The 25,436-nt window shown below is 34.7% G+C and overlaps 2 protein-coding genes across 2 annotated transcripts in view; one reads left to right on the forward strand and one right to left on the reverse strand.

Moving 5' to 3' along the window:
• GPR87 (G protein-coupled receptor 87) overlaps window positions 1–14,811 on the reverse strand; it is a 19,898-nt gene extending 5,087 nt beyond the window's left edge. Inside the window, exon 1 of the mRNA XM_026665049.2 lies at window positions 14,505–14,811. The gene's annotated coding sequence lies outside the window, so the exon portion shown is untranslated. The remainder of the gene's footprint in view (window positions 1–14,504) is intronic.
• MED12L (mediator complex subunit 12L) overlaps window positions 1–25,436 on the forward strand; it is a 196,110-nt gene that overhangs the window by 83,132 nt on the left and 87,542 nt on the right. The window lies entirely within an intron of this gene.

Consider the following 25,436-nt stretch of genomic DNA (forward strand, 5'->3'; position numbering starts at 1 on the left):
TTCCTCAACCATTCATCATAGGTTTTAGTCTCCTAATCATCCTTGTTGCTCTCTTCTCTACTTAGCAATGTTTTCCAATGACATGAAAGTTAAATAAAGAAACCCTATAATTATAAACAGAGGAACAAATATGATTGAATTCTTCTGTTCCTAGAATTATTTAACCAGGAAAAAAAGAAATACTAAAATGTGGAGATTATTTAGATGATGTGCAGGGATTCTTTTTATTGTTTGTGGAAGTCATCAAACCTCTCCTCAACTTAGTTTCATCATGAAATCTTCGTGAAGTGATTTTTATAAAGCTGCTTCAGATATAAACAGAAAATTTGTATATTTGGATAAGCAGAGCTAATCTTGGCTTTCTGCATGCATCATTTATCTCCACCTCATTTAGGCTGAGGTGGAGATAAATCACATAAATAAATATTTGTCAGCAGAGATTAGCCTGCATAGTGTTTTTTAATGGGCACAAACCTTTTTCTCCATTTTATCTGCACTTATGAATGTTTCTGACCAGCAACATTGTTCTTGTGTACAATATATTTCTGAAAAAGATACTTTGGAACCTGTACAGAATTACTCAATACCAGATGCTCTGCTATGTTTTGGGCACTTGGAAACTTGGAAAGTTTGTATGCCTAGCATTTATGTAGTAGAAAAGCAAGGTTTATATACAACAAGTATTGCATAAATAAATCTTACTGGGATCAAACTACTTCAAACTATGGACTTGTTTGAAAATGTTTGAAGAAAATAAGATGTGTGAGAGAGACACAGGGAGTGAGAAAGACAGAAAGACAGTACCTTAACAGTATGTTTGGATTACCATATTTTATATGAAAGGCTAAAATGTTGACTTTATAAAAATCACTTCAGATCTATTATCTTCTTTGCTTATCTCTATGAATGGAAGCAAGTAAGAAGGGAATTCAGGGATTCAGATACAAAATGAACTAAACCCAGACTGAATGTAAGTATGGGAAGATACCTGGTTGGATGAATTTGGATTTATCCTAAAAATTGCAGGTGAAGGAATAACAGAGTCAATAAGTAAATAAATAAATCAGCCTAGAGCCGCTACATAGCCACAACTGGACTAAGTCCAACTTCTCTTTAATTCTGTTAACCATTATCTCATGTCAAAATTTGCCTTCCCAAATGCTGACATTAGCCCTCTTTATGGCAATCCATACAATCACCGGCTGTGAGTTTCAAACAGGCATAGTTTATTCAAAATAATATAACATACCGGTAGATTATGATGCCATAAGAACCTATGTTAGAATGTTTTAACATCAAGTAACATTTAAATAAGAGTGTATGTATAAGGATGGAGTAGGAAGGAATAAAAGTCAACTAATTTATTTTGAATTTCCAAATGGAAGCTATTAAAATTTTGCTGTCCACCAGGTCTTAAAGTCATTCTGAAATTTCATGGCCAACTGAAGAGTGTTTCCAGATTTCATTTTGTCAAATGTACAGTATATGATTGTTACTTGTATATTCATAAGGAGCGACAGTCACTTTGATTTCCATTGTTTGCACTATTTCATTTTGTGCATTTTTGACATTAATTTATGACAAAGCAAGTCCTCCTGCTTCATTCTTCTTAATTTCCTGTTGGTCATAAACATCTGAATTTTGCTCTTTAAGGAATTTAATATGACAGCATTTAACATGTTAAAAATTCCCGCCATAGCTCAACAAAATAATCCACTGCCTTGCAGTCAATATAAATTGCTTCATATTCAAATCCAAATAATCCGAACCAGGTATGTCCAAATACATGCTTTAAAACCTTTATTAAGTGTGTTGTAAATATTTCAGGTTTGATAATTCAACAATCAACAGAGGGTTTAATTGTCCTTTGCTAGTGCACTGTAGCTGTTTCAACAAGAATTTTAAAAGAGGAATATTTTAGCCACTAATTCTAATAGATTTTGTTATTCCATATTGTTTTGCATCTATAAAGTTAGAACTTATCAGATGGGATAATTGTATAAAAATTATGTACTGTGTTACAGATATTATGTAATTTGTAAGTAAAGTTGATGGACAGGTTTAGGTATAGAAGTAACAGTCTTACTCAAGAAAACAAAATAATAGATTGAAGGATAATAGCTAATAATATCTGATCTATTTATATATGTTTCAAAATCAAGAATAATAGAAAATGTTGCATAAAAAGATACAAATCTCAGCCTGGATTGCAATTTCCGTTTCCATCTGTTTTGTTTGTTTCAGTGTCTGATTACAAGCAATGCAATAATTTGAATTATGTGTTTTTAGTAGTGTGATATGTAGTGTGATATGGATGCTCTTTTTTCTTGAAGCCTGTGAAATAAATATGTAGCAGGTTGACAGAAAGTCTGTTTTGTTGGAGAAGAGAGATCTCCTTCTCCACTCTAATAAAAATCAAGGAGACTGTTTGCACAGGCTGGGGACATCTACTCTTTGTATATTTTTGTTGAACTTCATAAGAGGAGATTTTGTGTCCATAGTTGTTACAAGCTTTTATTCTAGTAGATTAATACAAGTTTAGTTTTTTCAAATAACAATAAAAGGTACCTTGGAAATTATCTTGTATATTTTAGCCATTCTTCCAGTTTTGACATAAAGAGCATTGGACAGTGTGATGCTAGGTTTTTGCAGATATGTATACTAGAGCAAATATGGAATATATACTAGAATAGTGGTAGCTAATCTTTTTGGGCTCCCATGCTGAAAACTGTGTGTGTGGTTGTGCGCTCTCGCACTCACATGCCAGCACCCAGAAGGCAATGCGCATGGCCCCCCATGCCCCTTGCACATGGCATGTGACCCCCTCATGTGCGGCGCGCATCTCTGCACATGGGCGCATGATCCCCTGTGTCCTGCATCTCTGCGCATGTGCACAGGATCCCCCTGTGCACACTGCAAATCTCTGCGCATGCATGCACATCCCTCCCGCCCCCACGCATGCGTGCCAGATATCCAACAATCAGCTGGCGGGTGGGCGGCACATGCATATGTGCAGTGGGACCCTTTTGGGCGACCTCACTTCTGGCACACGTGCCATAGGTTTGCCATCATGAATAAATCAGTTTGGTGAACATAATTGTGCATCTTTTTATACATATCTTCAATCAAAGCAAACATCACTGTTTGACTAGACTATACCGTAGCTAAAACATCATCTCTACCCAGTGGATCCATTATATCAATGTTTTTTTAAAAAATGAGTGTCAGAACTTCATTACTTTAACTTAATTCTTTTCTTTTTAATAACACATAAATTTATAAAAAATGAGAAGAATGCTAGTAGCTGTCTCCTGCAACCTAAGATCTACTAGAGTCATTTGATTAATGATTATTCAGCTTTTCAGGATTGCCAGCAAAGGACCCCTTCTTGTCATAGCCTGGCTGATACAGGCTTGCACAGTCAGGACATTCCTTCTGACATTTAGACTGATCTACTTCCTTGTACTTTTGCATATCACACAAAATGACATTGGGTGGCTAATATTTTAAAGGAGATTCATTCATTGATGACGAATGCAATATGGAAAGCAATATAGATTACTGCAACCATTAGCAAATAAAAACTTTTTTGAGATCCAGATAAAATATGTGCACAATATTACCCTAATCTACTAAAATAATAATTTGGTTGAAGAAAATAATGTTAACTTGACATGATTCATTAGAAATTAAACTTTGCTAGCTCCTCTTAATTGTAACATGCCTCTCTAAGTGTTCACATACATGGTGCTTAATAATCTATTGGAGGTTTATTACTTGTCAATAATCCTAGACAAATCTATATTTATGGGGTCCCACCTATTTTTGAAGCTGGGGATAACAGTTGTTGCCTTCTAGTCTCCTGGCAACTCACCCATCTAGCAATTCTCAAAGATTATAGACAGCAATTCTGTTTTCACTTCTGCTAGCTTCATCATTGACATTAGCTAAGATCTCTCTTAATCCTTCTCTGTTTATTAAACATCTTCCAATGGCATAACAATTACTAACTAGGTTCTGCTTTCATTTTGAAAGAAGAGAAATGCAAAAGAGCCTTAAGAACTATTATCTTCTCAACATCAGCCATTACTAGTTCATCATTTTCTTCTCACCCTACACCTTCTGGCGCTCTCTTTTTTTCTCTCATGTACCAAAGGGTCATTCTGTTATATAAATTTCAGTTCAATTTTAGCTTAAAACTTTTTAATACTATTCCTACTAATTTCTGAACACTTCATAATCTTTGTATTCTTCATCCATCTTCCCTTTTTCTTTTCAGCGTATTAGAGAGATCCAAGTTTGTCTCTTAGTTTTTCTTTTTTTGTCTTGGTGTACAAAATATTCATGATAGCTCCTTTAGTATCACATTTTATAGAATTTCTCATTTTTCCCAGATACTTTTCAATATTTAAACCATAGGTTATGACTTATCATCTATTCATAAGAATCCACTTTTGTGAAGTATGCAAGAATTCAGGAATTCTTGTAGTTCCTTTTCCTCTGGTTATACTGAACTCAATGATAACAGGGTTTTTATTTCTCAAGGTACAAGTCACTTTGATTTTTCTTAACAAATTGATGAGAATTAGATTTAGGAAAGCAGATCACCCTGCTATTTCTTCCACCAACTTCCCTACAATGTTATCAGCAAGAGAGAACATGGATTTATTAGAGGTCAAGCTTGACAGAATAAGATTCTTAGCAGATATCTGGATAATTGAATAATTGAAATCTCCCATTATCACTATCACATGACACAGACTTGTCATCTGACACAAGGCCTAATGTGAATCTTTTCACTCTCCAATCTCCTTGGACAATGTCATTTTTGCTTCTCTCCTCTTCATTTACACAAACTTTTAACAGCGTTTCCATGTGCAGATTCCTCCTTTTTTTTGGCAAGTATATTTTCTTTATGTCAAGTTCAAGACTATGCATCCATGATGTTTGACTGAGGTAATTTTGTATTTCTGTATCTTCAGTCTTCTGCTCAGTTACACTGGCTATTGTTGAAGCCAAGAAAATATCAGAGAAAAGACCATAGGAGAGCAACCCGTGTGTGTGGTTTCAAATCAATCTGGCAGGCAGATCTTTCAGTCTCTGGCTCTGCACAGGGAGTAGAGGAAGGAACTGCTTCACTGTCCAGCCAAAAGAAGACATGCCTTGTACAGCCCACCCACAGGAGGAATGTACAGAGAGTGAAAGAATTGTTGAAGGAGGGCAGGCTGCTCTTTCACTCACTTCATGGGAGTGAACTTCTTCTTTGGGCTGACCTAATGGGGCTTCGCTTAGCTAAGGAATTTCCTCCTTTGCAGAAAACTCCTTCCGTGGATGGACTAAATTTCCCGCATCCAGTGAAGGAATTCTTTCTGCAAACGGAGTAAAAGAACTGCCTCTCCTTCTTTGGCAGGCAGCTATTTTGCTTTATCCACTTATTGACCCATACAGTCACTTAATTACTGCAACTGCAAGAATGACGTGATTACATGGGTTTCTCATTTAACAACTGCAAACTATGACCCGATAATATTGGGCTCGATTGTGATAGCTAAGTGAGGAATACTAGTGTTGATTTTTTATTATTACCATTCATAGCCATTCTACAAGATGATAATGTCTATATAAGAAAGCAAAATTCAAAAATCTAATAGCGTAAACATTATTAGCATAAACATAAATTAATAAAACTAACTAGCTTATTAAACCAAAGCAAAATCTGCATTATTTCAGTCGCTTTGCATTTGTTTGCCAGAGCATTGACCTTCCAAACACAAGGAAGCTGTTTAAACTACAAGCAATGAGACACCAATTTAGCAAGATTAGCTAATGTTGAAGGTTGAGTACATGTTGAAAGCAGAAGTAAACTAGGGTTTTCCCCATAACAACAATACATTAAATACTTTTAGAAATGGATTAATCCTGAACAAATGGCATAGAATATTTGTACTTCACCAGAGTACATTCATGGTCAGCCTGGTGGATAGTGGGTCTATTAATTATATTCTTGTCAGGCATGAAAGACCAGGACCACACTTTAAGTTCCAATGAAACCAATTTAATCTTACTCATGTCTATGCATAGGATTCTACTCAACTAATGGTTAGCACTATTTTGGTGCTAGATATGGATTAGCTGTATTTAAGAAAGGTTGGACTTAGAAACTTCCGGTTTGTCGGCTTCGCGAGCGGCAGGGATTTGCAAAGCTGCGCGATCCCTGCCGCGCTAGCCGTTTTTGGGGCTCCGACCACACGGAGTGCGGAGCTAGGCTGCCCTGCAGGGGCAGCTGAAGGTAGCGGGGATCCGGAGAAGGGAATGGGGGTGTTGCAGACCCCTCCCTGGCCGGCAGAACCCCCTTTTCCCAGGACGGTGCAGCGGCGGTCCGTAATGGCCGCCACAAAGAAGCTGGCAGCCGGGTAAGAATGCGCAGGAGGAAGTGGAGAAAGTGATTGAGAGGAGAAAGTTTTTCTTGGCTCCTAGGACTCTAAGACATATTTAATAAAATTCCTGAAAAGTATGACTTTCTGAATAATACCTGCCAGAAGAGGAAAAAGCGGCTGCTTGAAGGTGCTGAAAGGATAGCTTTCCCTCTTTTCCTACGGAATAAATAACTGGATATTAAGAAACCTATTTTTTTAGGTGGAAATTGGTTTTAAGCGATGAGTGGGAAGAGAGGATTAAAAGAATATTTGTATGCTAAGATTTTGTTGGAGCAGATGCCTTAAGGATTTGAAGACTAGAATATATTGTAATAAGATTTTAAACAGATTTGGACTTTCTTTCTCTTTGATTGATATTACCCCAGAAGGAGAAAGTGAGAACTCTGCCTTGGTTTGGACTGATTGATAACTTTGGGACTGTTTTATCTTTTTTATTTTCTTTTGAATATTCTGGTTGTTGTAAGAAGAAAGAAGGAGAAAAGAAAAGAAAAGATTTATAATGGCTCTTTCTGTTGAGGAACTAAGAAAAGAATATGAACAAGCAAAAAAAATGGTAAAGATGGTGTGGAAGAAGCTTTCCTTTTCTTAGAAATGGCGCTTACTAATTATCAACAAAAATTACAACAGATGAAGACAGCAGAGGAACAAGAAAGAAAGAAAGGAGCCATCTTTAATGAATCTCAGAATTTGATCCAGAAAAAAGGAAGAGAGAAAGAAAAGAAAAGAAGAGAAAAGAAGAAAACTAAAGGACTTAAGGACTTAAGATTTAAAAAACATTTAAGAAAGGGAAAAATAAAGTGCAAAACCAATATGATGATTGTAAACAAAGGGAAAAGAAATACGACAGAGAAGGGAAGCCGGTAAGGCAGAGGCTAGAAGAAGGGGGGTAGAAAGGTTTGTTGGGAGAAGAAAGAAAGGGAAAAGGTGGAGAAAAGCTACAATGTTTTGAAATTAAATGGAAAAAAGGAATTTTTATGGATAATGGATAAAATATAATTTTTTTTAAAAAAAAAAAGATTTTGCAAGGTACATAAGATGAGATGGTAGTATTGCAATGGTTTAAGAGTTGATAAGAGATTAAAATGTTAAAATGTTTAAAAATGATTGGCTTTAAAACTTAATAATAGAGAGGTTTAGAATATTGTTTTAATTAAAGAGTTTAATAAAATTATGGTATTGATGTTATTATAAAATTTTTATTATAGTATTTCTTTTTAATATTTGGATTTATTGTCTAATTATGCACTTAATTGTGTTGGATGTATTAGTTAGATAGAATGTACCAAGCAAAATCTGATTGGGTATTAGATATTATTTTAAAGATTAATTTGATTAACTTAGGGGGAGATAGAAAGGCATCATACTCTGATTAATGATTTCAGGAGAAACTGATTTTCTTTTTTTCATAAGCGATGAGACAAAGGGATGATAAAAAATGGACAAAAGATACAAATATAATGATTTAAACTAAGATGATTAATTAAGGTAGAATTAAGAAGTGTGAAATATGTGGAGAAGTTAATATAGAAGGCTTAGAATGGTAAATAAAATAAGTAATGATATGTAAGATGAGCATGAATATAATTGAAGTCCATGAAGAGAGAGACACCTGGGTCCAAGTTACTTTCAAAAAGATTTTTTTTTATGTTTTGTGTGTTGTGTGTATATGTCTTTTTGGGGGAGAATTGGTAAAAACTTGTAGAAATATAGAATGAGAATAATGGTAACTAAGTCAGAAAGAATCAGATGAAATAATAATAATGATATTGAATAAGAGTAAAGAGAAGTAAAGAGAAATTGAATAAGAGGTTTTGGTATATTATATGGAAATGGTTTAAAACAGAATCATAATTTATCTGACTTGTTAAATTTACAATGGAAAAAGGTTTAAACATGTAATGAATAATGATAATTTGTGTGTTTTAAAAATTAATAAAACTTGTTTAAAAAAAAAAAAAAAAGAAAGGTTGGACTTAGTCTGTTTGTGGCTATGTAGAGATTCTAGGCTGATTTCTTTTTTTGACTCCATCCCTTCTCCTACAATTCTATAGATTGTCATCCCAAATTATACAAGTGTTAATATAGCCTGTCACTCAAATTGTATCACAATTATGCTTTTTCCTCCAATCATGAAGTGTACATAATTTATAAAATTCCCTAAAACCATTTACGAAGCAACATAATTCATTATTATGAATTTCAAAATATGAAGTATTATAATTGAGAAAGCAAAATTACTTTCTTTATTTTACATATACTGAAATTATGAAATAGATGTTTACAGTCAAAATGTTTTGTTTAACACTGAATAAAAAGGAGAAGGTTACAAGAGCTGAAAAAGCAACAGGTGTGTTAACTGTGGTATATAATCAACTTATGCATCTGTTATACTGGTTTATTACCAGATAGTAAAGAATTGTGTTTCATTGTAAATTTACTTTGGCAAATTGATAAAATAGCCTATTCTGGGACTGCAACAACAAATTAAAAAGTTATTCAAATTCCTGCTGTGATCCTGTTCCAAGATAGCCTGCACCTGCCCAATGATGCTGTGGCCTATCTGTTTATGTAGTTTACATTGAAAGAAATAATTAACATAATTTTAGCCCTAAATAAGTAATTCTATACACACTTAGTAAGAAGTCCCAGCAATAGCTGGAGTAGAAGTCTACACTTTTCATTCCTCTATATGTTCTTTATATTGACTCTCTGACTAAATATTTAATTTAACCATCTTAATTTAGGGTTATCAGATAAAATTAACTGTATTGCTTTATTTTACTGAACCTGTTCTAAAGCTAAGAAAATAAAATTGCCCTAATTCCCAAGATACACTTATATCAGGTCAGGCTGAGACTGTGTTATCTTTTGTCTCAAGGCTGGATTTTTGTCTTCTTGTCAGATGCATGAGAAATATCACATAGAAATTAAAACAGTGAAGGAATTCCAAGGAGGCTTTGTACTTAAATGCATACCAGGTAGTTAATTAGGCCTGTAATTAAAATTTATATAAGTTTATTGTATGTTATTAAAATATAAATATAACTGTATATTTTAACTGTAACAATAAAAGTCCATTTAGATGGAAAAGGAGTACTATGTCTGTGTCTCTGTATTAGCTGTCATTTTCTTATCCTCTGTTAGCTATGCTAGAAACCACAATATTTCAGACTGAAGGCAGTGCTAGATATATGCTTTAAATTTTGAGAAGATATTACAACAACTATCATGGTAGACTTTCTTATTCATAAGATGAATTGCCATGATGAAATACAAAACATCAGTTTATCAGAAAATAAAGCCTAATCTTTCAACAATGGAGTGTAAAGGTTTTTGTCAGTCTTGGAAGCCATATTTTACTTAGAAGCTTTGAGGCTGCCACATTTTTGTGCCAGGGAATTTGGGAGGAGGGATTTCATAGAGAGGAGGAATATTAGACTCAACAACATTATTCTCAAAAGTCAAGGACAATTTACCCTGTACTTGGAGAGGAGTGTCTGGAGGAATGTCTCCAGTTGGAATGATGGTTGATTGGACCAAGTGATGGTGGGTGCAGGGGATGGGCTTTGATTTTCAATTGGGAAGGAAAAACCTGGAACTTTCAGATTTGGGTTTTCCCAGATGTACCAATATAACTTCTTAAATAAATTCTTACTTTGATGAACTTTTTTTCTGAGTGCTGAATGAAATGGGAAGTTCCATTGGAATGCCGACAATTTTCCTACTGGTAACAAAGAAATGATGTGCTCTGCTAGTGCTATCCAACTATTAAAAAAGAATATCCAAAAATGGCATACAGAAAAACTTGGGGTCATGAAAGGAGACCTACAGTTACCAAGCTTGCATTGAGACATGACCAAGTTCAAAAATTTATTGATTCCCTGTAGTTTGGATGTCCCAGAGGTGCTTTTTGAAAAGGCAACTTGACTTTCTTGTTTTTCTTTGACGACATTTCTCTTCTCATCCAAGAGCTTCTTCAGCTCATAGTTTGGGTCATCTCCTTTTGTTTTGATAAATTCTTTGTAAAGAAATTTGTGCCAGGTTGCATATGCATCTTCTACCACATTGTCATGTATAGTGTGCCTTTTAGAAGAGAATATTTGTAGCTTGGGATAGAACTATAGGGTCTTTAGTGCTTTGAGCTTGGTTGTTTTTTTGCAGATGTTCCATTACCCAACTAAGTAACATCATCAGTTCTACACTGTGCTAGCAATGATGAAGTTACCTAATTGGGTAAACATGTGCAAGAAAATAACAAATAACAAGGGACCACCAAGGCTCCTCAATGCACTTTTTATCTATTGTTTGTGTTTTTTAATTTACTGAAGCATAGTCTTTTAAAACTTCCTGGCTGATGTCATTATGCTGGTGATGAAAATAAGGATATTTTGAATGTATTAGTTGTTAAATATTTATAATTGAATATATATCCTGCCTTGCTGTTTATACCAAAAGGAAACGTGCTTAAAGCAGTATCACTATCAGTGAGAGATGAGATGGGCTCATTGTTGTATGCATACTAAGTTAACATTCTAGCTAGTGATCTCCAGATAAGTTGGGATGAGAGTTGCCAGGATACACAATTAATATGACTTTGCTAATTGGAAATTCCAAATGTTGGATGTGGAGGGTGAAAAATTGTTCCAAGTTGTCAGAAATGTTATCTACTTTATCCTAAAGCAGGGGTGTCAGACTGGATTTCTTCAAGGACTGGATCAGCATTGTAGTTCTTCTCTGTGGGCCTGTGATGGGGAGGGGTGGAGGGGCAGGATAGATGCCTCCTGCAGCAACCTGCTGGCCAAAACGGGGTGCAGGGGGGTACGCACAGACCCTCCCTGCACCTTGCTCTTACCCTCAATGGCCTCCTGCAGCAGGCTGCTGGCTGAAAACGGGCCAAGTGGCCCATTTTCAGGATGTTTTTCAGCCATTTTGGGCCGATTTTTCAGCCAATTTACAGCCCATTTTTGGCCCATTTTAGCTCATTTTTCAGCCCAGTTTCGGTCTGGTTTCTGGCCTGGTTTTGGCCAGTAGAATGCTGCAGGAGGCCATGGAGGGTGAAAATGAGGCATGGGGGGAACTGCACGTGACCCGTTGTACCCACCAGAGGCACTGTGGGCTGGTCCCTTGATATTTCCAGGCTTGCCCCGCGGACCGGAATTAAGCACCCCATGGACCGGATACAGTCTGCAGACCTTGAGTTTGACACCCCTGTCCTAAAGCGATAAAAGCGTACTTCTACAACACATTAATGTAACACTCATTTTATACACATACTGGAAATTCTATTTAAAGAATCTTCTTGACTATTTCTAGGAAGGACAATTCTGTGCCTGAACCTGGCAAAATAATCAAGAAGCAGAGTAAGACAATGCTGGGTTTAAGAAACAATAGGAATGTTAATTTTATCTGCAGTTAATGTTTTTTATTATGTTACCAACTGACCAGGTTTCCTTTTAAATCAATCTGCAATCTTAATGTTGTCAAGGTTGAGAAACACTGCTTTATATAAAATTGCATCAAAATAAAAATTGAAATGCATGATATATTTCTTTGTCAATCAAGAAAGTGGTACTATTCCACCGGTTCGCCCCAGTTCTGTTGTACTGGTAGTGCCGAAGATCAGCGGAGACTGAACTGGTCCTCTCTTTATATTTTTTACAGTGAGGTTTGGAAATAATAAAAACTCAACATGGTAATAATGCCACATTATACGATCAAGAAAACCACAAGCACTGGCCCTATGGCTGTTTAGGGCACCACCTTATGATCCTGGGCATATATCCATAGCATTTTTTTTTTTTAATTTCTTCTTCCAAAGTCAAGATTGTCCAGTATTTCAAATCTTGGAACCTCTACTCATGCCTGCTTTCACTGGTCTGTTTTTTCCTCATTTGATTTCTAATTGTGGACCAAAGTAGGACAATTTTTGCTTAATGTCCTAGCATGCATCAAACTATGAATAAAAGAGATGAGATTATTTTCATAGCTCTCATAATTTTTTTCTTGTGAATTGGGTAACATTTCTATAAATACATTTTACTTTTTAATGCACATGGAACTTTTACCTCTGTTTTCTAGACTTTTAAGAATTTAAGATTGAAAGGTGTAGGTTAGAACAAAAAAGGACAAACATTTGTATTATTTCAAAATAGTAAAAGAGAAATAGTAAAAGAGAAATTAATGGATAAATAACATTGCATTTATTAAGTAATCAACCTACTGCAGGTACAGTATATCCTGCTTTGGAAACAGCCTTCTATTTATATGTCTTCTATTTATACATAAAGGAATCTGATATCTGAGAATTGCTTCAAGTAGACCATTTAATCATCATATCATGGCAAATAGCATCTGACCGACAATCTTAAAATGAAGTATTTCAAATAACAAGGTCTCATCAATTGACTTGGTTGCAAAAACAATCCATTCTTATTCCATCATTTCTGTAGTTATTTTTATTTAACTTTGTAAGCAATTTAAAAAATACTCAGAAACAAGCAGTAAACATAAGACAACTAATGTTTAATCTAGGTTCCTCTAATTTCTCAGTTCCCATCTTCTTTAATCTGTCTGCTTAAAATAAGTTCTGTAAATGGAAGAGAGCTATTCTATTCTGGGGCAAATTAAAGTATAGACAAAATTAGTTCCACTAATCATTACAAGCTTGCCTTTAATCATATAGCATTTCACAGCCTTTTCTGCTTTTTTTCTTGGTATAAATGCCTGCAGAATAGGTTGTAAGACTGTACTGAGCACTATAATACCTTTATGAATTTGAAGAGCATATTGTAGAGAACAACATGTTCTAATTTGCCTAACATTTTAGAAGTGGAATAAATCCAGAGAATACTGCGTGCTATTACTTGCACAAGAAATTGTATAGGTGAGTGACTTCACTCGGTCCACAGTTCCTTTAGGGTTGGGAGTGGAGGAAAGGCAATCATAATTAAAGAATGGAGACAGTGAAAGGTGATTTCTATGTAATGGGGAAAGTTGTAGATGAAAGGAAATCAGAAAGTACAGGGCGAGAATGTTCAGAACTTGTGCACCATCCCTATGGTTCCTGTCATATGCCCACTGTGTGTCAAAAATGTTTATTGACTCTCCACACATTCACGTAATTTTTGGCAACTAACAAGGAGATCTGTTCTCATGACCTTACTTGAAAACCACAGAATGAACAAATAAGTTATAAAGAAAGGCACTTTGGTTCTGCTTTTGAAGGAATCAACAAATTATGTTTACATATTGAATAATTCTACGTATTTAGAATTATTGCATGTAAAGAATACTTAATTTAGTAAAAAAAAGAAATACCAAAAAATTCCTGCAATGTTTGTAAAATTATTCAGAATCCTTAACAGAAGTGTTACATCTATATATAAAAAGGCAAAATATTAAATATAAGTGAAGTAGGGAAACTTTAATATGTTACAGGATTTATTTATAAATTTTCTGAAAATTCAAATCACCTAACTTTAAGATAAATTGTCCATTAGAGTTTACAGCACTGTCCTGGTTTTTTGTCTTTTATTCCTAGGTATACTTTTTTAAAAACTAAGAGTGAAAGCTTAGCAACTACATTTATGGTATTTAAAAATGTGGAATGTTAATACTTTTGTTTATGGCAGTTTCTAAAGATTTCTAATCTGACATGTGCTAGCATGATTTCAGAACTCCTTCTGTATCCTTAGTACAGTTAAGAGAGTTAAAATCCAATGTTGTTTTTCTTGAACAAGAGCAAGCATTTCTAACAGCATTTTTTACTTTTTTTAAAAAAAATTGGAACATACAAATTTTACAATAGAATGCTATGTTGTATTCTACTTTAAAGCAAAGCAATTTTTAACTTTATCCTCTTTTACATATGGAACAACTTATTTTTCTTTCTGTATAATTAACTCAACAAAAATCATTATAGATTTCTACATTCAGAAGCACTTTCCTTCTCACTAATTGTACTTCACTCCAAATTACATTCCTTTTTGAACAAGAAGATCATGAAATAACACAAAATTCAATCACTGTCCATAGAATCCTTATCTGAGAATCACTTTTAAACATTACCTGTCATTTTTCTTTCTTCATTTTCCTCACTCTGCTTTCAGGTTGCATTGTGTTCTTTCCCAAAACAACAACAATAACAAAAATCTTGCTAGTTTGAACCACGGCAAAAAAGATAAACATATATCCTGAATAGAAATATGTAAAATCTCTTTGAATGACCTGGATTTGTTAATAAGAAGGGGTAGCATCTAAGACTTGATGAATGTCCTTTAGGTCTTCTATGCGTGAAATGTTCCAGATAGCTTTAGCAAGGAAGAGCTTGAGCAACTGGCTGATCAGTACCTGGAGATGACTCACAAACTAGTGTAGGTGAGATTTGGAAATTAGGACTATTTTTTCTGAGTCAAGGGTAAAATTAAAGTGACAGGCTGCATAGAAAAAATGGGAAAAGCATGTTTTACCAATATAAATCTTATGTAAAAGATGTTTACTTTTCGTTTGAGATATGTACAAGGAGCAGCAACACTGTTTAAAAAATATCCATGCTTCACAGAAAAACTAGTTTGAAGGGACAGCGGCAAAATAATTTATATTCATACGTGGTATGTTATCAGTGAATTAAAGCAATTAACATTTTTATGCTGTCTTTTTGATATTGTGCTATACCAGGATGCTGGGAGGGTTGTCTGAAGGATCATGTTTAAACCGACTTTAATTCAGAAGAGACACAAATGCAAATAAAACATTACCGGATCATTACTTTTATCTGCAAAGATTTGGAGAAAAAGCCTGAACTTGCCTCTCTGCTTGTTCAAAGACTGTCATATTTTGCCAGTTGAGCTTTCCTAAGAAAAGAAAATTTGCATGTGGTAAACTTTACCATTCACCAGAATGCAGGTAGTCCTTATTTAGCAAATGCAGTTGGGACAGGCACTTAAGTGAAGTAGTCATTATGTGAACTTGTGATTGTCCTTATGATCTTACTTCAGCTTACAGGCTTGCTTACAGACCTGCAAAGATTGTGAATATGAGGGCTGATTGTAAAGATGTTTTCATCACTGTCATAATTGCAGTCAATAATGGGCCAGTCTCTCATTGACAACTACCTGAATAGTTTTGTAAAATCCAGAATGAAAGCATTTTCTAAAGTGCCTTTTACATCCTGTGCAATATGACGATCTATTTCTGTCTAAATGTCATTGTTATTTAATTAAAGCTTCAGTTTCTTTCATGAAAATAATACTAAAGTAGAGCTAATTGCATACTGCTGATAAATTGGTTTATTTTAATTTATATTAACTTACATATTATTGTTATGTGTATTGTATTATTGTTATGTGTATTGTATCTGGCCTACAAGAGTCTTTTAAATTTCCTTGCTGCCATCTAGTGATCTATGGGATGCAGTGACTCAGTGGTTAGGACGCTGAGTCTTAAACCATTAAAAGTCTATAGCTCAGCAATTCAAGACCCAAGTGCTACAAGATGGAATGAGCTCCCATCACTTGCCCCAGCTCCTCCCAACTAAGCAGTTTGAAAGCATATAAAAACAAGTAGATGAATAGGTACTGCATGTAAGCATATGGGAAAGTAATAGAGTTCCATGTTTTGCCATACATTCTGTGCTGTGGTATGATGTCATGCTGGGCAGATGACCACAGAAACATCTCTGGGCAACTTGACTTTTTGGTTGAAGAAACAGAGATGATCACTTCCCCTTAAAGTTGGTCATAAATAGCAGAGTAAAACCCTTAGGGACACCTTTACCTTTTTTCTATATCTGGTGATTATCCCAATTTTTAGAGCCCAGAAATTGTAGGACTAATATTGTGGAAACATAGACACAACATATAGTTGAATTGGTACATTCAAAATGGTTGGGTGAGTTAACACAGTTATTGTACTGTGGTAGTTGAAATTGAGCTTTGGTTTGCTTCTAACATGAACATTTTTTGCCAGCTCACAAGCTAAGGCTTGTTAAACTCAATCAGCAGATAATGGAAAATCTCATGACATTAGTAAAAAAAATTGAGCCAAATACAAAGTAGATAGTTGAGAATCTATATAGAGTATTATTTCATTTCTATTACAAGTATATTAGCAAGAATTCTGTAATACATAATAGCATGGGAATGAACAGGGAAGAGATATTATCGAGTTTAGAGGTAATACTTAAAAACGAATGTGTTGGTTTTGCACGTATTGGATGAAAAGCCAGACAAACCTGTAACAAGATGGCATTTTCAGCCTCTAAAACAGTAGAAGTCCAGAGTCTTTCAGTAGAAAATACAAGGTTGCAATGAGTGATTTTTGTGATATCAATTGCTCATTAATACGATAGCCTTTATTTTGCATTTTAAAATCTTGTTTGTTACTTACAGGTTGTTTTAGTAATATGTTTGCAAGAATTAATGTTCAGATCAGTTAAATCCCAGATGTGAAAGTGCAATCTTGGCAACTTGAGAAGGGACATGGATTCCATCAATCGGTCATGTCCACTATCTTGTCTTTTTTGACCACCCCCCATAAGATAATTCTGCAAACCTCTTCCACTCTTGCAATGCGTTCCTTCACAAAGTGTGTAAAAGCTGGTTTGGCCACTGAGCCATTTGTGACCATTGCCAGAGCAAGGTGCCCCTTGTTAGGGATATACCCTAGCAGAATGTGCACAGCAGTCAGGCAGTCAGGCAAATATGAGAGAAAGCATTTTTTAGTTTACACACTCAGTAAAAACGGATACACTGTCTTAGTTGAATAGTTTATTCCATTAAGAGTTTAGCAGGGTCAAACAGTCCAAATATCATTCACTAGTGTTCAGTCAGTTCAGTCCGGAGATTGTTCAATTGCAAAAATTCAGTGTCGAAAAAAAAGGTCAGTTAACTTACAATGTCAATCCATAAATCAGTCCAGTAAATATCTTCTCACAGTAGATTAGATATGCAGCATTCAAAATTCTTTCCTCCTTCGACGTCAGCAACAGGGAACACGCAGAACAATCAACCATCAATCCAGTAGCAATCCAGGTTCTCTAGCTCCCTCTTATGGCAGTTTCTCAACCGCACCCAAATTATATCATTTAGAGTTTAAAGTGAAAAACACATTTAAACTTTGCTATCATGGTTTATATATTATTTACCCAAACAACGTTAGGTAACTATGGTTATTCCTAAAATACTCCCCTTTTGGGTAACATAAAAATATATACATCTCTTTACAATCTTAACCCATAATCATCACAACTTTCTTTGTGTTTGATTGAACCTTGGGCCTTCGTAAATTGATCAGCTATATTGTCTTCAGACATACAATATTCCAGTCTTATCAAATTACTTTGTACAGATTGCCTTACATTTAGATATCTAAGATCTGTATGCTTAGTTCTCGTTTTCACAGCAATATTTGTAGCCATTCGTATGGCTGCTTGATTGTCCTCATATACTACAATGGAATCATTTACATTTATTCCCATATCCATTAACAATTGTTTATAAAGAATCAAATCACTACACAACAAAGATAGACATGAAAATTCTGCTTCCATTGTAGACATACTTATGTGTTGCTGTCTAATTGACCTCCAACCAATCAGTGCCTTTCCTAACAGTATAGCCGTACCTGAAGTTGATTTCCTAGTGTTTATGTCTGTTGCAAAACTTGCATCAGCATATGATCAGATAAAATCAGATCATCTTTTGGCTCCAAATACAATGCATAGTGCATTGTTCTTTTAAGATATCTTAAGATACGTTTTGTCGCTTGCCAGTGTCGTTCAGTAGGTTCAGTGTTGAATCGTGCCAATTGATTAACGCTATACGCAATATCTGGCCTTGACCAATTACTAATGTACGATAGACTACCAATTAGCAATTGATAGATAGTTTTATCAAACTTTGGACTTTGAATATCAGTGTGGCTAAATTCTTGACTCATTGGAGTTTTAGCCGGCTTACAAAGTTCCATCTTGTATGTTTTTAGTAATTGATAAATCTTATCCTCTTGAGATATCTTATAGCCACCTTTGGTTTTATTTATGGTTAATCCTAGATACTGCTTTATCTCTCCTAGTTGCTTTATTTTTATCTTCTTACCTAATAATGATATTATTTCAGTAGCTTCATTATTAGTTTTTGTGATTAAGGCAATATCATTAGTGAATAATAATAACAATGATAATGTTCCATTAGTCTCTCTCTTAAATAAACATGAATCAGCTAAACCTGCTTTAAACCCTATATTGGTTAACTCCTTAACAATATATTGGTTCCATTCGTAACCAGATTGTTTTAATCCATAGAGACTCTTTTTAAGCTTCCAACAGTCATTATTTGTTCTATTGTTCTTAATTCCTACAGGTTTCTTTAGGTATATTGTGTGCTGCAATGGTGCATGCAGATAGGCAGTTTCTACATCTAAGTGATTTATGATATAGTTCTTCTTAGCTGCCCACACTAAAGCTGCTCTCAAGGTTGTTGCTTTTAGACTCGGTACAAATACTTCGTCATAATCACTTGCAGTTTGATTAAATCCTTGAGATACCAACCTAGCCTTATGGGTAACAGTTCCATATTTACCTGTTTTCAATTTAAATATCCATTTACAGCCAATGGATTTTTTACCTGGAGGTAATTTAATGTTTTCATAAACTTCCATTTGTTTCAGTGAATTTAGTTCCTTCTCCATCGCTCTATGCCAATTTTCTTGATCCTTTGCAGGATACATTCTAAGTTCTTCAACAGTAGTTGGAACTTTACTAACTTGGCAAACTACACTTGCTTGGTACCTGTCAGGTGGTCTGATTTCACGTGTTGAACGTCTAGGTATTACAGGGCTTACAGGTGGACTTTCATGTACTACTTGTTCCTGTTTATCTACCTCATCCTGTTCATCTATTCTTTCCTGTTCTGGTTTTATGAGCTCTTCCTGTACTTCTTCTTTAATTGTACTCTTTTGCTTACTGATATATTGTTTTGATCTTCTATAGGTTTCTATGATTATATCCTTACTTGAATCTTTCCCATCCTACATGTTCAAGGAATTGTGCACTAGCACTACAGTAAACGCTAGATGTACCTTTTTCCCAGAATCTGTATGATTTGTGATTAGATTCATAACCTACAAAGAATAACTTTTTAGCCCTATGCTGCCCCTTATGTCTCAGTTGTGTAGGAATGTGCACCCATGCTGGTGCTCCAAATGTGTGGATGTAGCTTAGGTCAGGTTTTCTACCATGCCACCGTGTGAATGGTAATTCACCTGTTGTTGTGTTAACAACATTATTTAATATATGATTACCACACATTATTGCTTCTCCCCACAAAGTTTCAGGTAATCCTGAATCTGACAACATAGTACGAGCCATTGCTTGTATTGTTTGGCCTCGTCTTTCTATAAAAGAATTATGTTGTGGCCTATATGGTGCAGACTTTTTATGTTCAACACCTGCCATCTTCAGTCTATTTTGGAATTTCTTATTTATAAATTCTGTACCATTATCAGTTACAAGAGTTACTAGTTTTCTTTTAGTTTTTCTTTCAGCAAATTTCAACCAATTAAAGAAATTCTGATATGTTTCCGTTTTACTCTTCATTAAATAACAGAAACCATATCTTGAGTAATGATCCATTATACTTAATATATAACGAGCACCTCCCATACTAGGTTTTTTAGGACCTATAATATCAGCAAATACGACCTCTAGAGGCTATTTAGTTTTAAATCCATTAATTCTATTTACTGGTATTACCTTGCTCTTTTCTTGACTGCAAGCATTGCAGTGCAAATACTTACTGCAAGGCTTCAGTTTTATACCTTCAGACAGTTCAACCGTTTGCTTGAGCATTTTAAAATTTATATGCCCTAAACGTCTGTGTAGCAAATGTATGCATTTGTCATGAGGCTTAACGTTATTATACACTGTATTAGCCACCTCTAATTGATTATCATTCAATACATACAATTCATCTTTTAAAGTTGCAGTCACTTTTTTACCTTCCTTTTCTATTATGCACTTTTCTCCCCTAAAGGTAACTACATAACCTGGTTTAATCAAAACTCTAACTGAAAGCAAATTAAACTTAAGTTGTGGTACATACAACATTTTAACATTTTCTTTTATACACGAACAATGTGCAATACCTTCACCTTTTGCTTTCATTTTCCAGCCATTAGCTAACGATATCTGTTGTGAACTCGTTGACATCTTAATAAATCTTTTCTTATCTTTTGTTATGCAGTGCGACCTCCACTATCTACAACCCATAAATTATTATTTACAATTTTGCTGCTATACATGGCTATTTCAAATTTTTTTTCTTCTTTTTGATGCTTTTTGGCATTCTGGCGTTTTCCTTTTTTGCAGAATCTAGCAAAATGTCCTTTTCCTCCACAATTAAAACATTTTTTAATTGTATAGGCTGTTGAAGATAATTTCTCTTCTTGTGGTTGTTCCCTTCTCAGTTGATCCCTTTCAAGCCTTCTCCTGGCTTCTTCAATTAATCTGCCAGTAATGTCAGTTAATGTGAGGTTATCTTTTGGCAGTACTTCCAGTGAAGTTACATAGTCGTCATAGCTCTCATCTAACGAAGACAAAATTATATAAACCTGATGCAGTTCTGTGAAGATAAGTTCTTTTCATGCAGTTCCTGAAAAATCCTCTTCATAGTGTTTATATGAGTCAACATGTCTCCATTCTTTTGAAGATGTGTTCTGAACAGCCTCCGTGTAAGATTTATATGTGCTCCTACACTGTCTCGAACATAATTCTTCTTTAAATTCTCCCAAGACTTAGCAGCTGTTTCTTCTCCACGAATATGGACAAGCTGCTGGTCACAGAGTGTCAGTCCTATTATACATAGAGCTTGCTCATTTTTCAGTTTATATTCATTTATTTTCTGGGCATCATTCTCATCTTCCGGATTCCAATCATCTACCTCTGGTGGGTTTTGAATTATACTCCACAAACCTTCTCTGCGTAGAAGTAGACTGCATTTCATAGACCATGAAACATAGTTTGTTCCATCCAGTTTGGATATTAGAGACAAACTTGGTAAATTGACTTGTGCCATTTTTCTTTGGATATTAAACTATAATAAACTAATAAAACACAGCTGTCGGTTTACAGTATTGTGTAACTACACTAACTATCACTTTATATAAGCCTGTTGTATCCTGGTTAGTCTGACTGTGCAGCCTGGGCCCATAACCAGTGTTAGGGATATACCCTAGCAGAATGTGCACAGCAGTCAAGCAGTCAGGCAAATATGAGAGAAAGCATTTTTTAGTTTACACACTCAGTAAAAACGGATACACTGTCTTAGTTGAATAGTTTATTCCATTAAGAGTTTAGCAGGGTCAAACAGTCCAAATATCATTCACTAGTGTTCAGTCAGTTCAGTCCGGAGATTGTTCAATTGCAAAAATCCAGTGTCAAAAAAAAAGGTCAGTTAACTTACAATGTCAATCCATAAATCAGTCCAGTAAATATCTTCTCACAGTAGATTAGATATGCAGCATTCAAAATTCTTTCCTCCTTCGACGTCAGCAACAGGCAACACGAAGAACAATCAACCATCAATCCAGTAGCAATCCAGGTTCTCTAGCTCCCTCTTATGGCAGTTTCTCAACCGCACCCAAATTATATCATTTAGAGTTTAAAGTGAAAAACACATTTAAACTTTGCTATCATGGTTTATATATTATTTACCCAAACAACATTAGGTAACTATGGTTATTCCTAACACCCCTAAGCAACATTGACTGATGACTCCATATTCTGCTGATGTGAAGATTAAAACTTTGCAATGATTTAGATGAAGAGGTGGTGCTGCCTAGATTTTGGCATGCTAAGCCAGTGCCTGTTTAGCTTTGGCCTAAAGATGAACTTGCTTATGACAAAAAAATTTATATTTTATAATTGTAACAATATTAAGGAGATTTATTACAAGTTTGTTTATATGGATTACTTATCCTCATTTTCATAGTTCCTTTATTTATTATAATCAACTTATTTCTTCTCTCTCTCTTTCTGAAATAGAACTCCACACTTAGTTTTTAAACTATCAGTCTATCAGTCTATTTATCATTTATTTTCCAAAGTTGTATAAACTTCACATTTGTTCTTGCAGGACAAAATACTTTAATCATTCAACTGCTTTTGCAGTTTTATCCTATCATTCTTTTACATTCTAAATGAGATTTATTTGTTCCTATCAGGTGTGATTACAGGTAATACTTGACTTAACAAGCATTTGTTAAGTGACTGTTCAAAGCTACATTAGCACTGAAAAAAGTGACTTTTTCACTTTCACTTTTACAACTGTTGCAGAATCCTCATGGTCACATGATTAAAATTCAGACATTTCCAACTATTTACTGTATTTAGGCTGGTTGCAGTGTCCAGGCTCATGTGATTACCTTTTGTGACCTTCTAACAAGCAAAGTCAATTCAGCAGCCAGTTTCACTTAACAACCTTGTTATCAACTTAACAATTGCAGTGATTCACTAAACAACTTTTTAGTGAAGAAAGTTGTAAAATAGGACAAAACTCACTAAACAAATGTCTCACATCGTAACAGACATTTTGGGCTCAATTGTGTTCATAAGTTGAGAAGTACTGGTTATGCATTATAATTTGCTAGCATATATTTACAAGGTATCCTTCATATGTTGTTCATCACATGGAATTGGTTCTCAGTATGGATCACCGTAAGGGACGCTATGGCTTAGTGGCTAAGATGCTAAGCTTGTCAATCAGAAAGGTCAGCAGTTCAGCGGTTCAGATCCCTAGCACCACATAATGGAGTGAGCTTCTGTAACTTGTAGTCCTCCTGTTACTTTGCCAACCTAGCAGTTGGAAAGCATGTAAAAATGAAAATAGAAAAATAGGAACCACTTTGGTGGGAAGGTAACAGCATTCCATGAGCCTTCGGTGTATAGTTATGCCAGCCACATGACCACGGAGACATCTTTAGACAGCACTGGCTCTTTGGCTTTGTAATGGGGATGAGCCAGAAATGACTAGCATGTATGTGTGAGGGGAACCTTTACCCTTATGGGTCTTTTGGCTGTGTCCTCAACTAAAAGGATATGGTTACCTTAAATTGAAAATTCACAATTTCCTAATATAAGATCAACAATAGATGAGACAATTGATATTCAGCCAACCCTTTCAATCCACAAATGTAACATGGAATGGAAGGCTTTTGTCATTGACTGGACATTGAAGGAGATCTGCTCACATTAGCAAAGGCCACTGCCAGCATTTGCAAGGGTAGTATCAAATCCATGTAAAATGTAGGTAAGGCGTAATTCTAATTCAGTGGCTACATAATTTGCCTTCTTCTACAACTTATTATTCAGCAATATCCTCTTTCTTTCTTAGTCATACTGTTGTAGGGGTTATTCATAGTTAATATTTGTGCATGTATTAATACAAAGGCCTGATGGTATTTGTCAATAATTTTTCATATATTCCTTCCTGAAACACCAACTCCTTTTAATTATCCTTTCAGATTTCTGAAATCTTTAAATGTATGAACAATGCATATTATGTACAGTACAAGTGATATACTGAAGATACCTAGTTTGTTTAAAATAATTTCTGTTTTGATGGTAAAAGGTTTCAGCATTAGTTTATCTTCATGCTGATAATGGAGGAAGTAAAAGTTCATATTTGGTACTTTTGCATTTATTTGAATAGGCCGCTGCTTGCCCAGATTGTTTCTGATTACATAACCATATTGCTATAGGAATTTGCATTAATACTAATAAACACATAATTATACAAAATAAATTCACAGCTTTATTTTTCTGATAACATGATACGTTGGAGAGAACTTATAGCATAAAGAAGACTTATAGTTTTAATAAATTCTTTAAGGAACAACCTTGCAGTAGCACATCTGTTTTATAAAAATAAAAAAGAAGCAATGTATTCTATTGTGAAATAGGTCATACCATCTGAAATTTTTGTGTTAACTCAGCATACTTTTTGCATTGTAATTTGAATTAATTGGTGTGCAATACTTAAGTTATGCAACGGAGAGGCATTCACCGTGGGAATGTCCAACTAGTTTGAGGTTTTATTCTAGTTTCAAAGAAAAAAAGTTCAAACAAGCTGCACTCTTGCAAATGTAAAAACAAGAATGTGATGAACGGAACAAGAATGAAAGAGAATAAAGAGCCTCACCCCTTGTTCTTGCCAAAACTCTGGAGGCTAAAGATGATTTATTTTTTCCTTCAGAACAAACCAAAGATAGGACTGCTTTTGAAACGGAAGAAAATCTTTTTGCAGGGTTTGAAATTGACACCATCTAAAAATAGAGCAAAAGAGATGTTTTCTCTGATTATTTTTGGATTTACAACCTTCATCCTAGCATCAGAATTTTGATTGTTTTCGTTTTATAAAAAATGTCCCAGAATTCTTTGATTTCCTGAAAAGAATGAAAGAAATAAAAAAGCTTAACTAACAGCATAATCTGTTTTGGCTTTTAATGCTAAACTGATTTTGAACTCATAAATATGCAATAATATTTCTGATAATAAATTAGGATTATGTCTTCATTTATCTGTGAAGCTCTTTGTTGTAAATACAGTATGACTGCTGTTCTGAGAAGCTGATTTAGTGAATGAAAGCTAATATGTGAATATTTTTTCCTTTCTTTTTTTGGTAAGCATTTTTGAAAATGAGAAACAGTACTGATTTCTATGTAAAGAGGAAAGAGACTAACAAAACATTAAGATGCAGAAAATTTAGTTGCAATTAATTACTTTTGAAAGTAGCAAATGTTAACAAATTACATATCTCCTATATCTGTACATTTTTGTGTGTGTTTCCTTAGTGATGGCTCCATATGCCTCTGTTAAATTGCAGTTATTTTTAAGTCCATTTCTCTAATTTATCCAGATGGTTTTACATTTTATTTCTTTTAATATATTCACTAACTCAAACTGAGTCAGCTACAGTGCTCATAAGCATTTCCTCCACTTCAACC

This window comes from Notechis scutatus, chromosome 4, assembly GCF_049901735.1.
Source record: "Notechis scutatus isolate UNSWTSFEM ecotype Mainland chromosome 4, rNotScu1.2, whole genome shotgun sequence".
Taxonomy (NCBI): Eukaryota; Metazoa; Chordata; class Lepidosauria; order Squamata; family Elapidae; genus Notechis; species Notechis scutatus.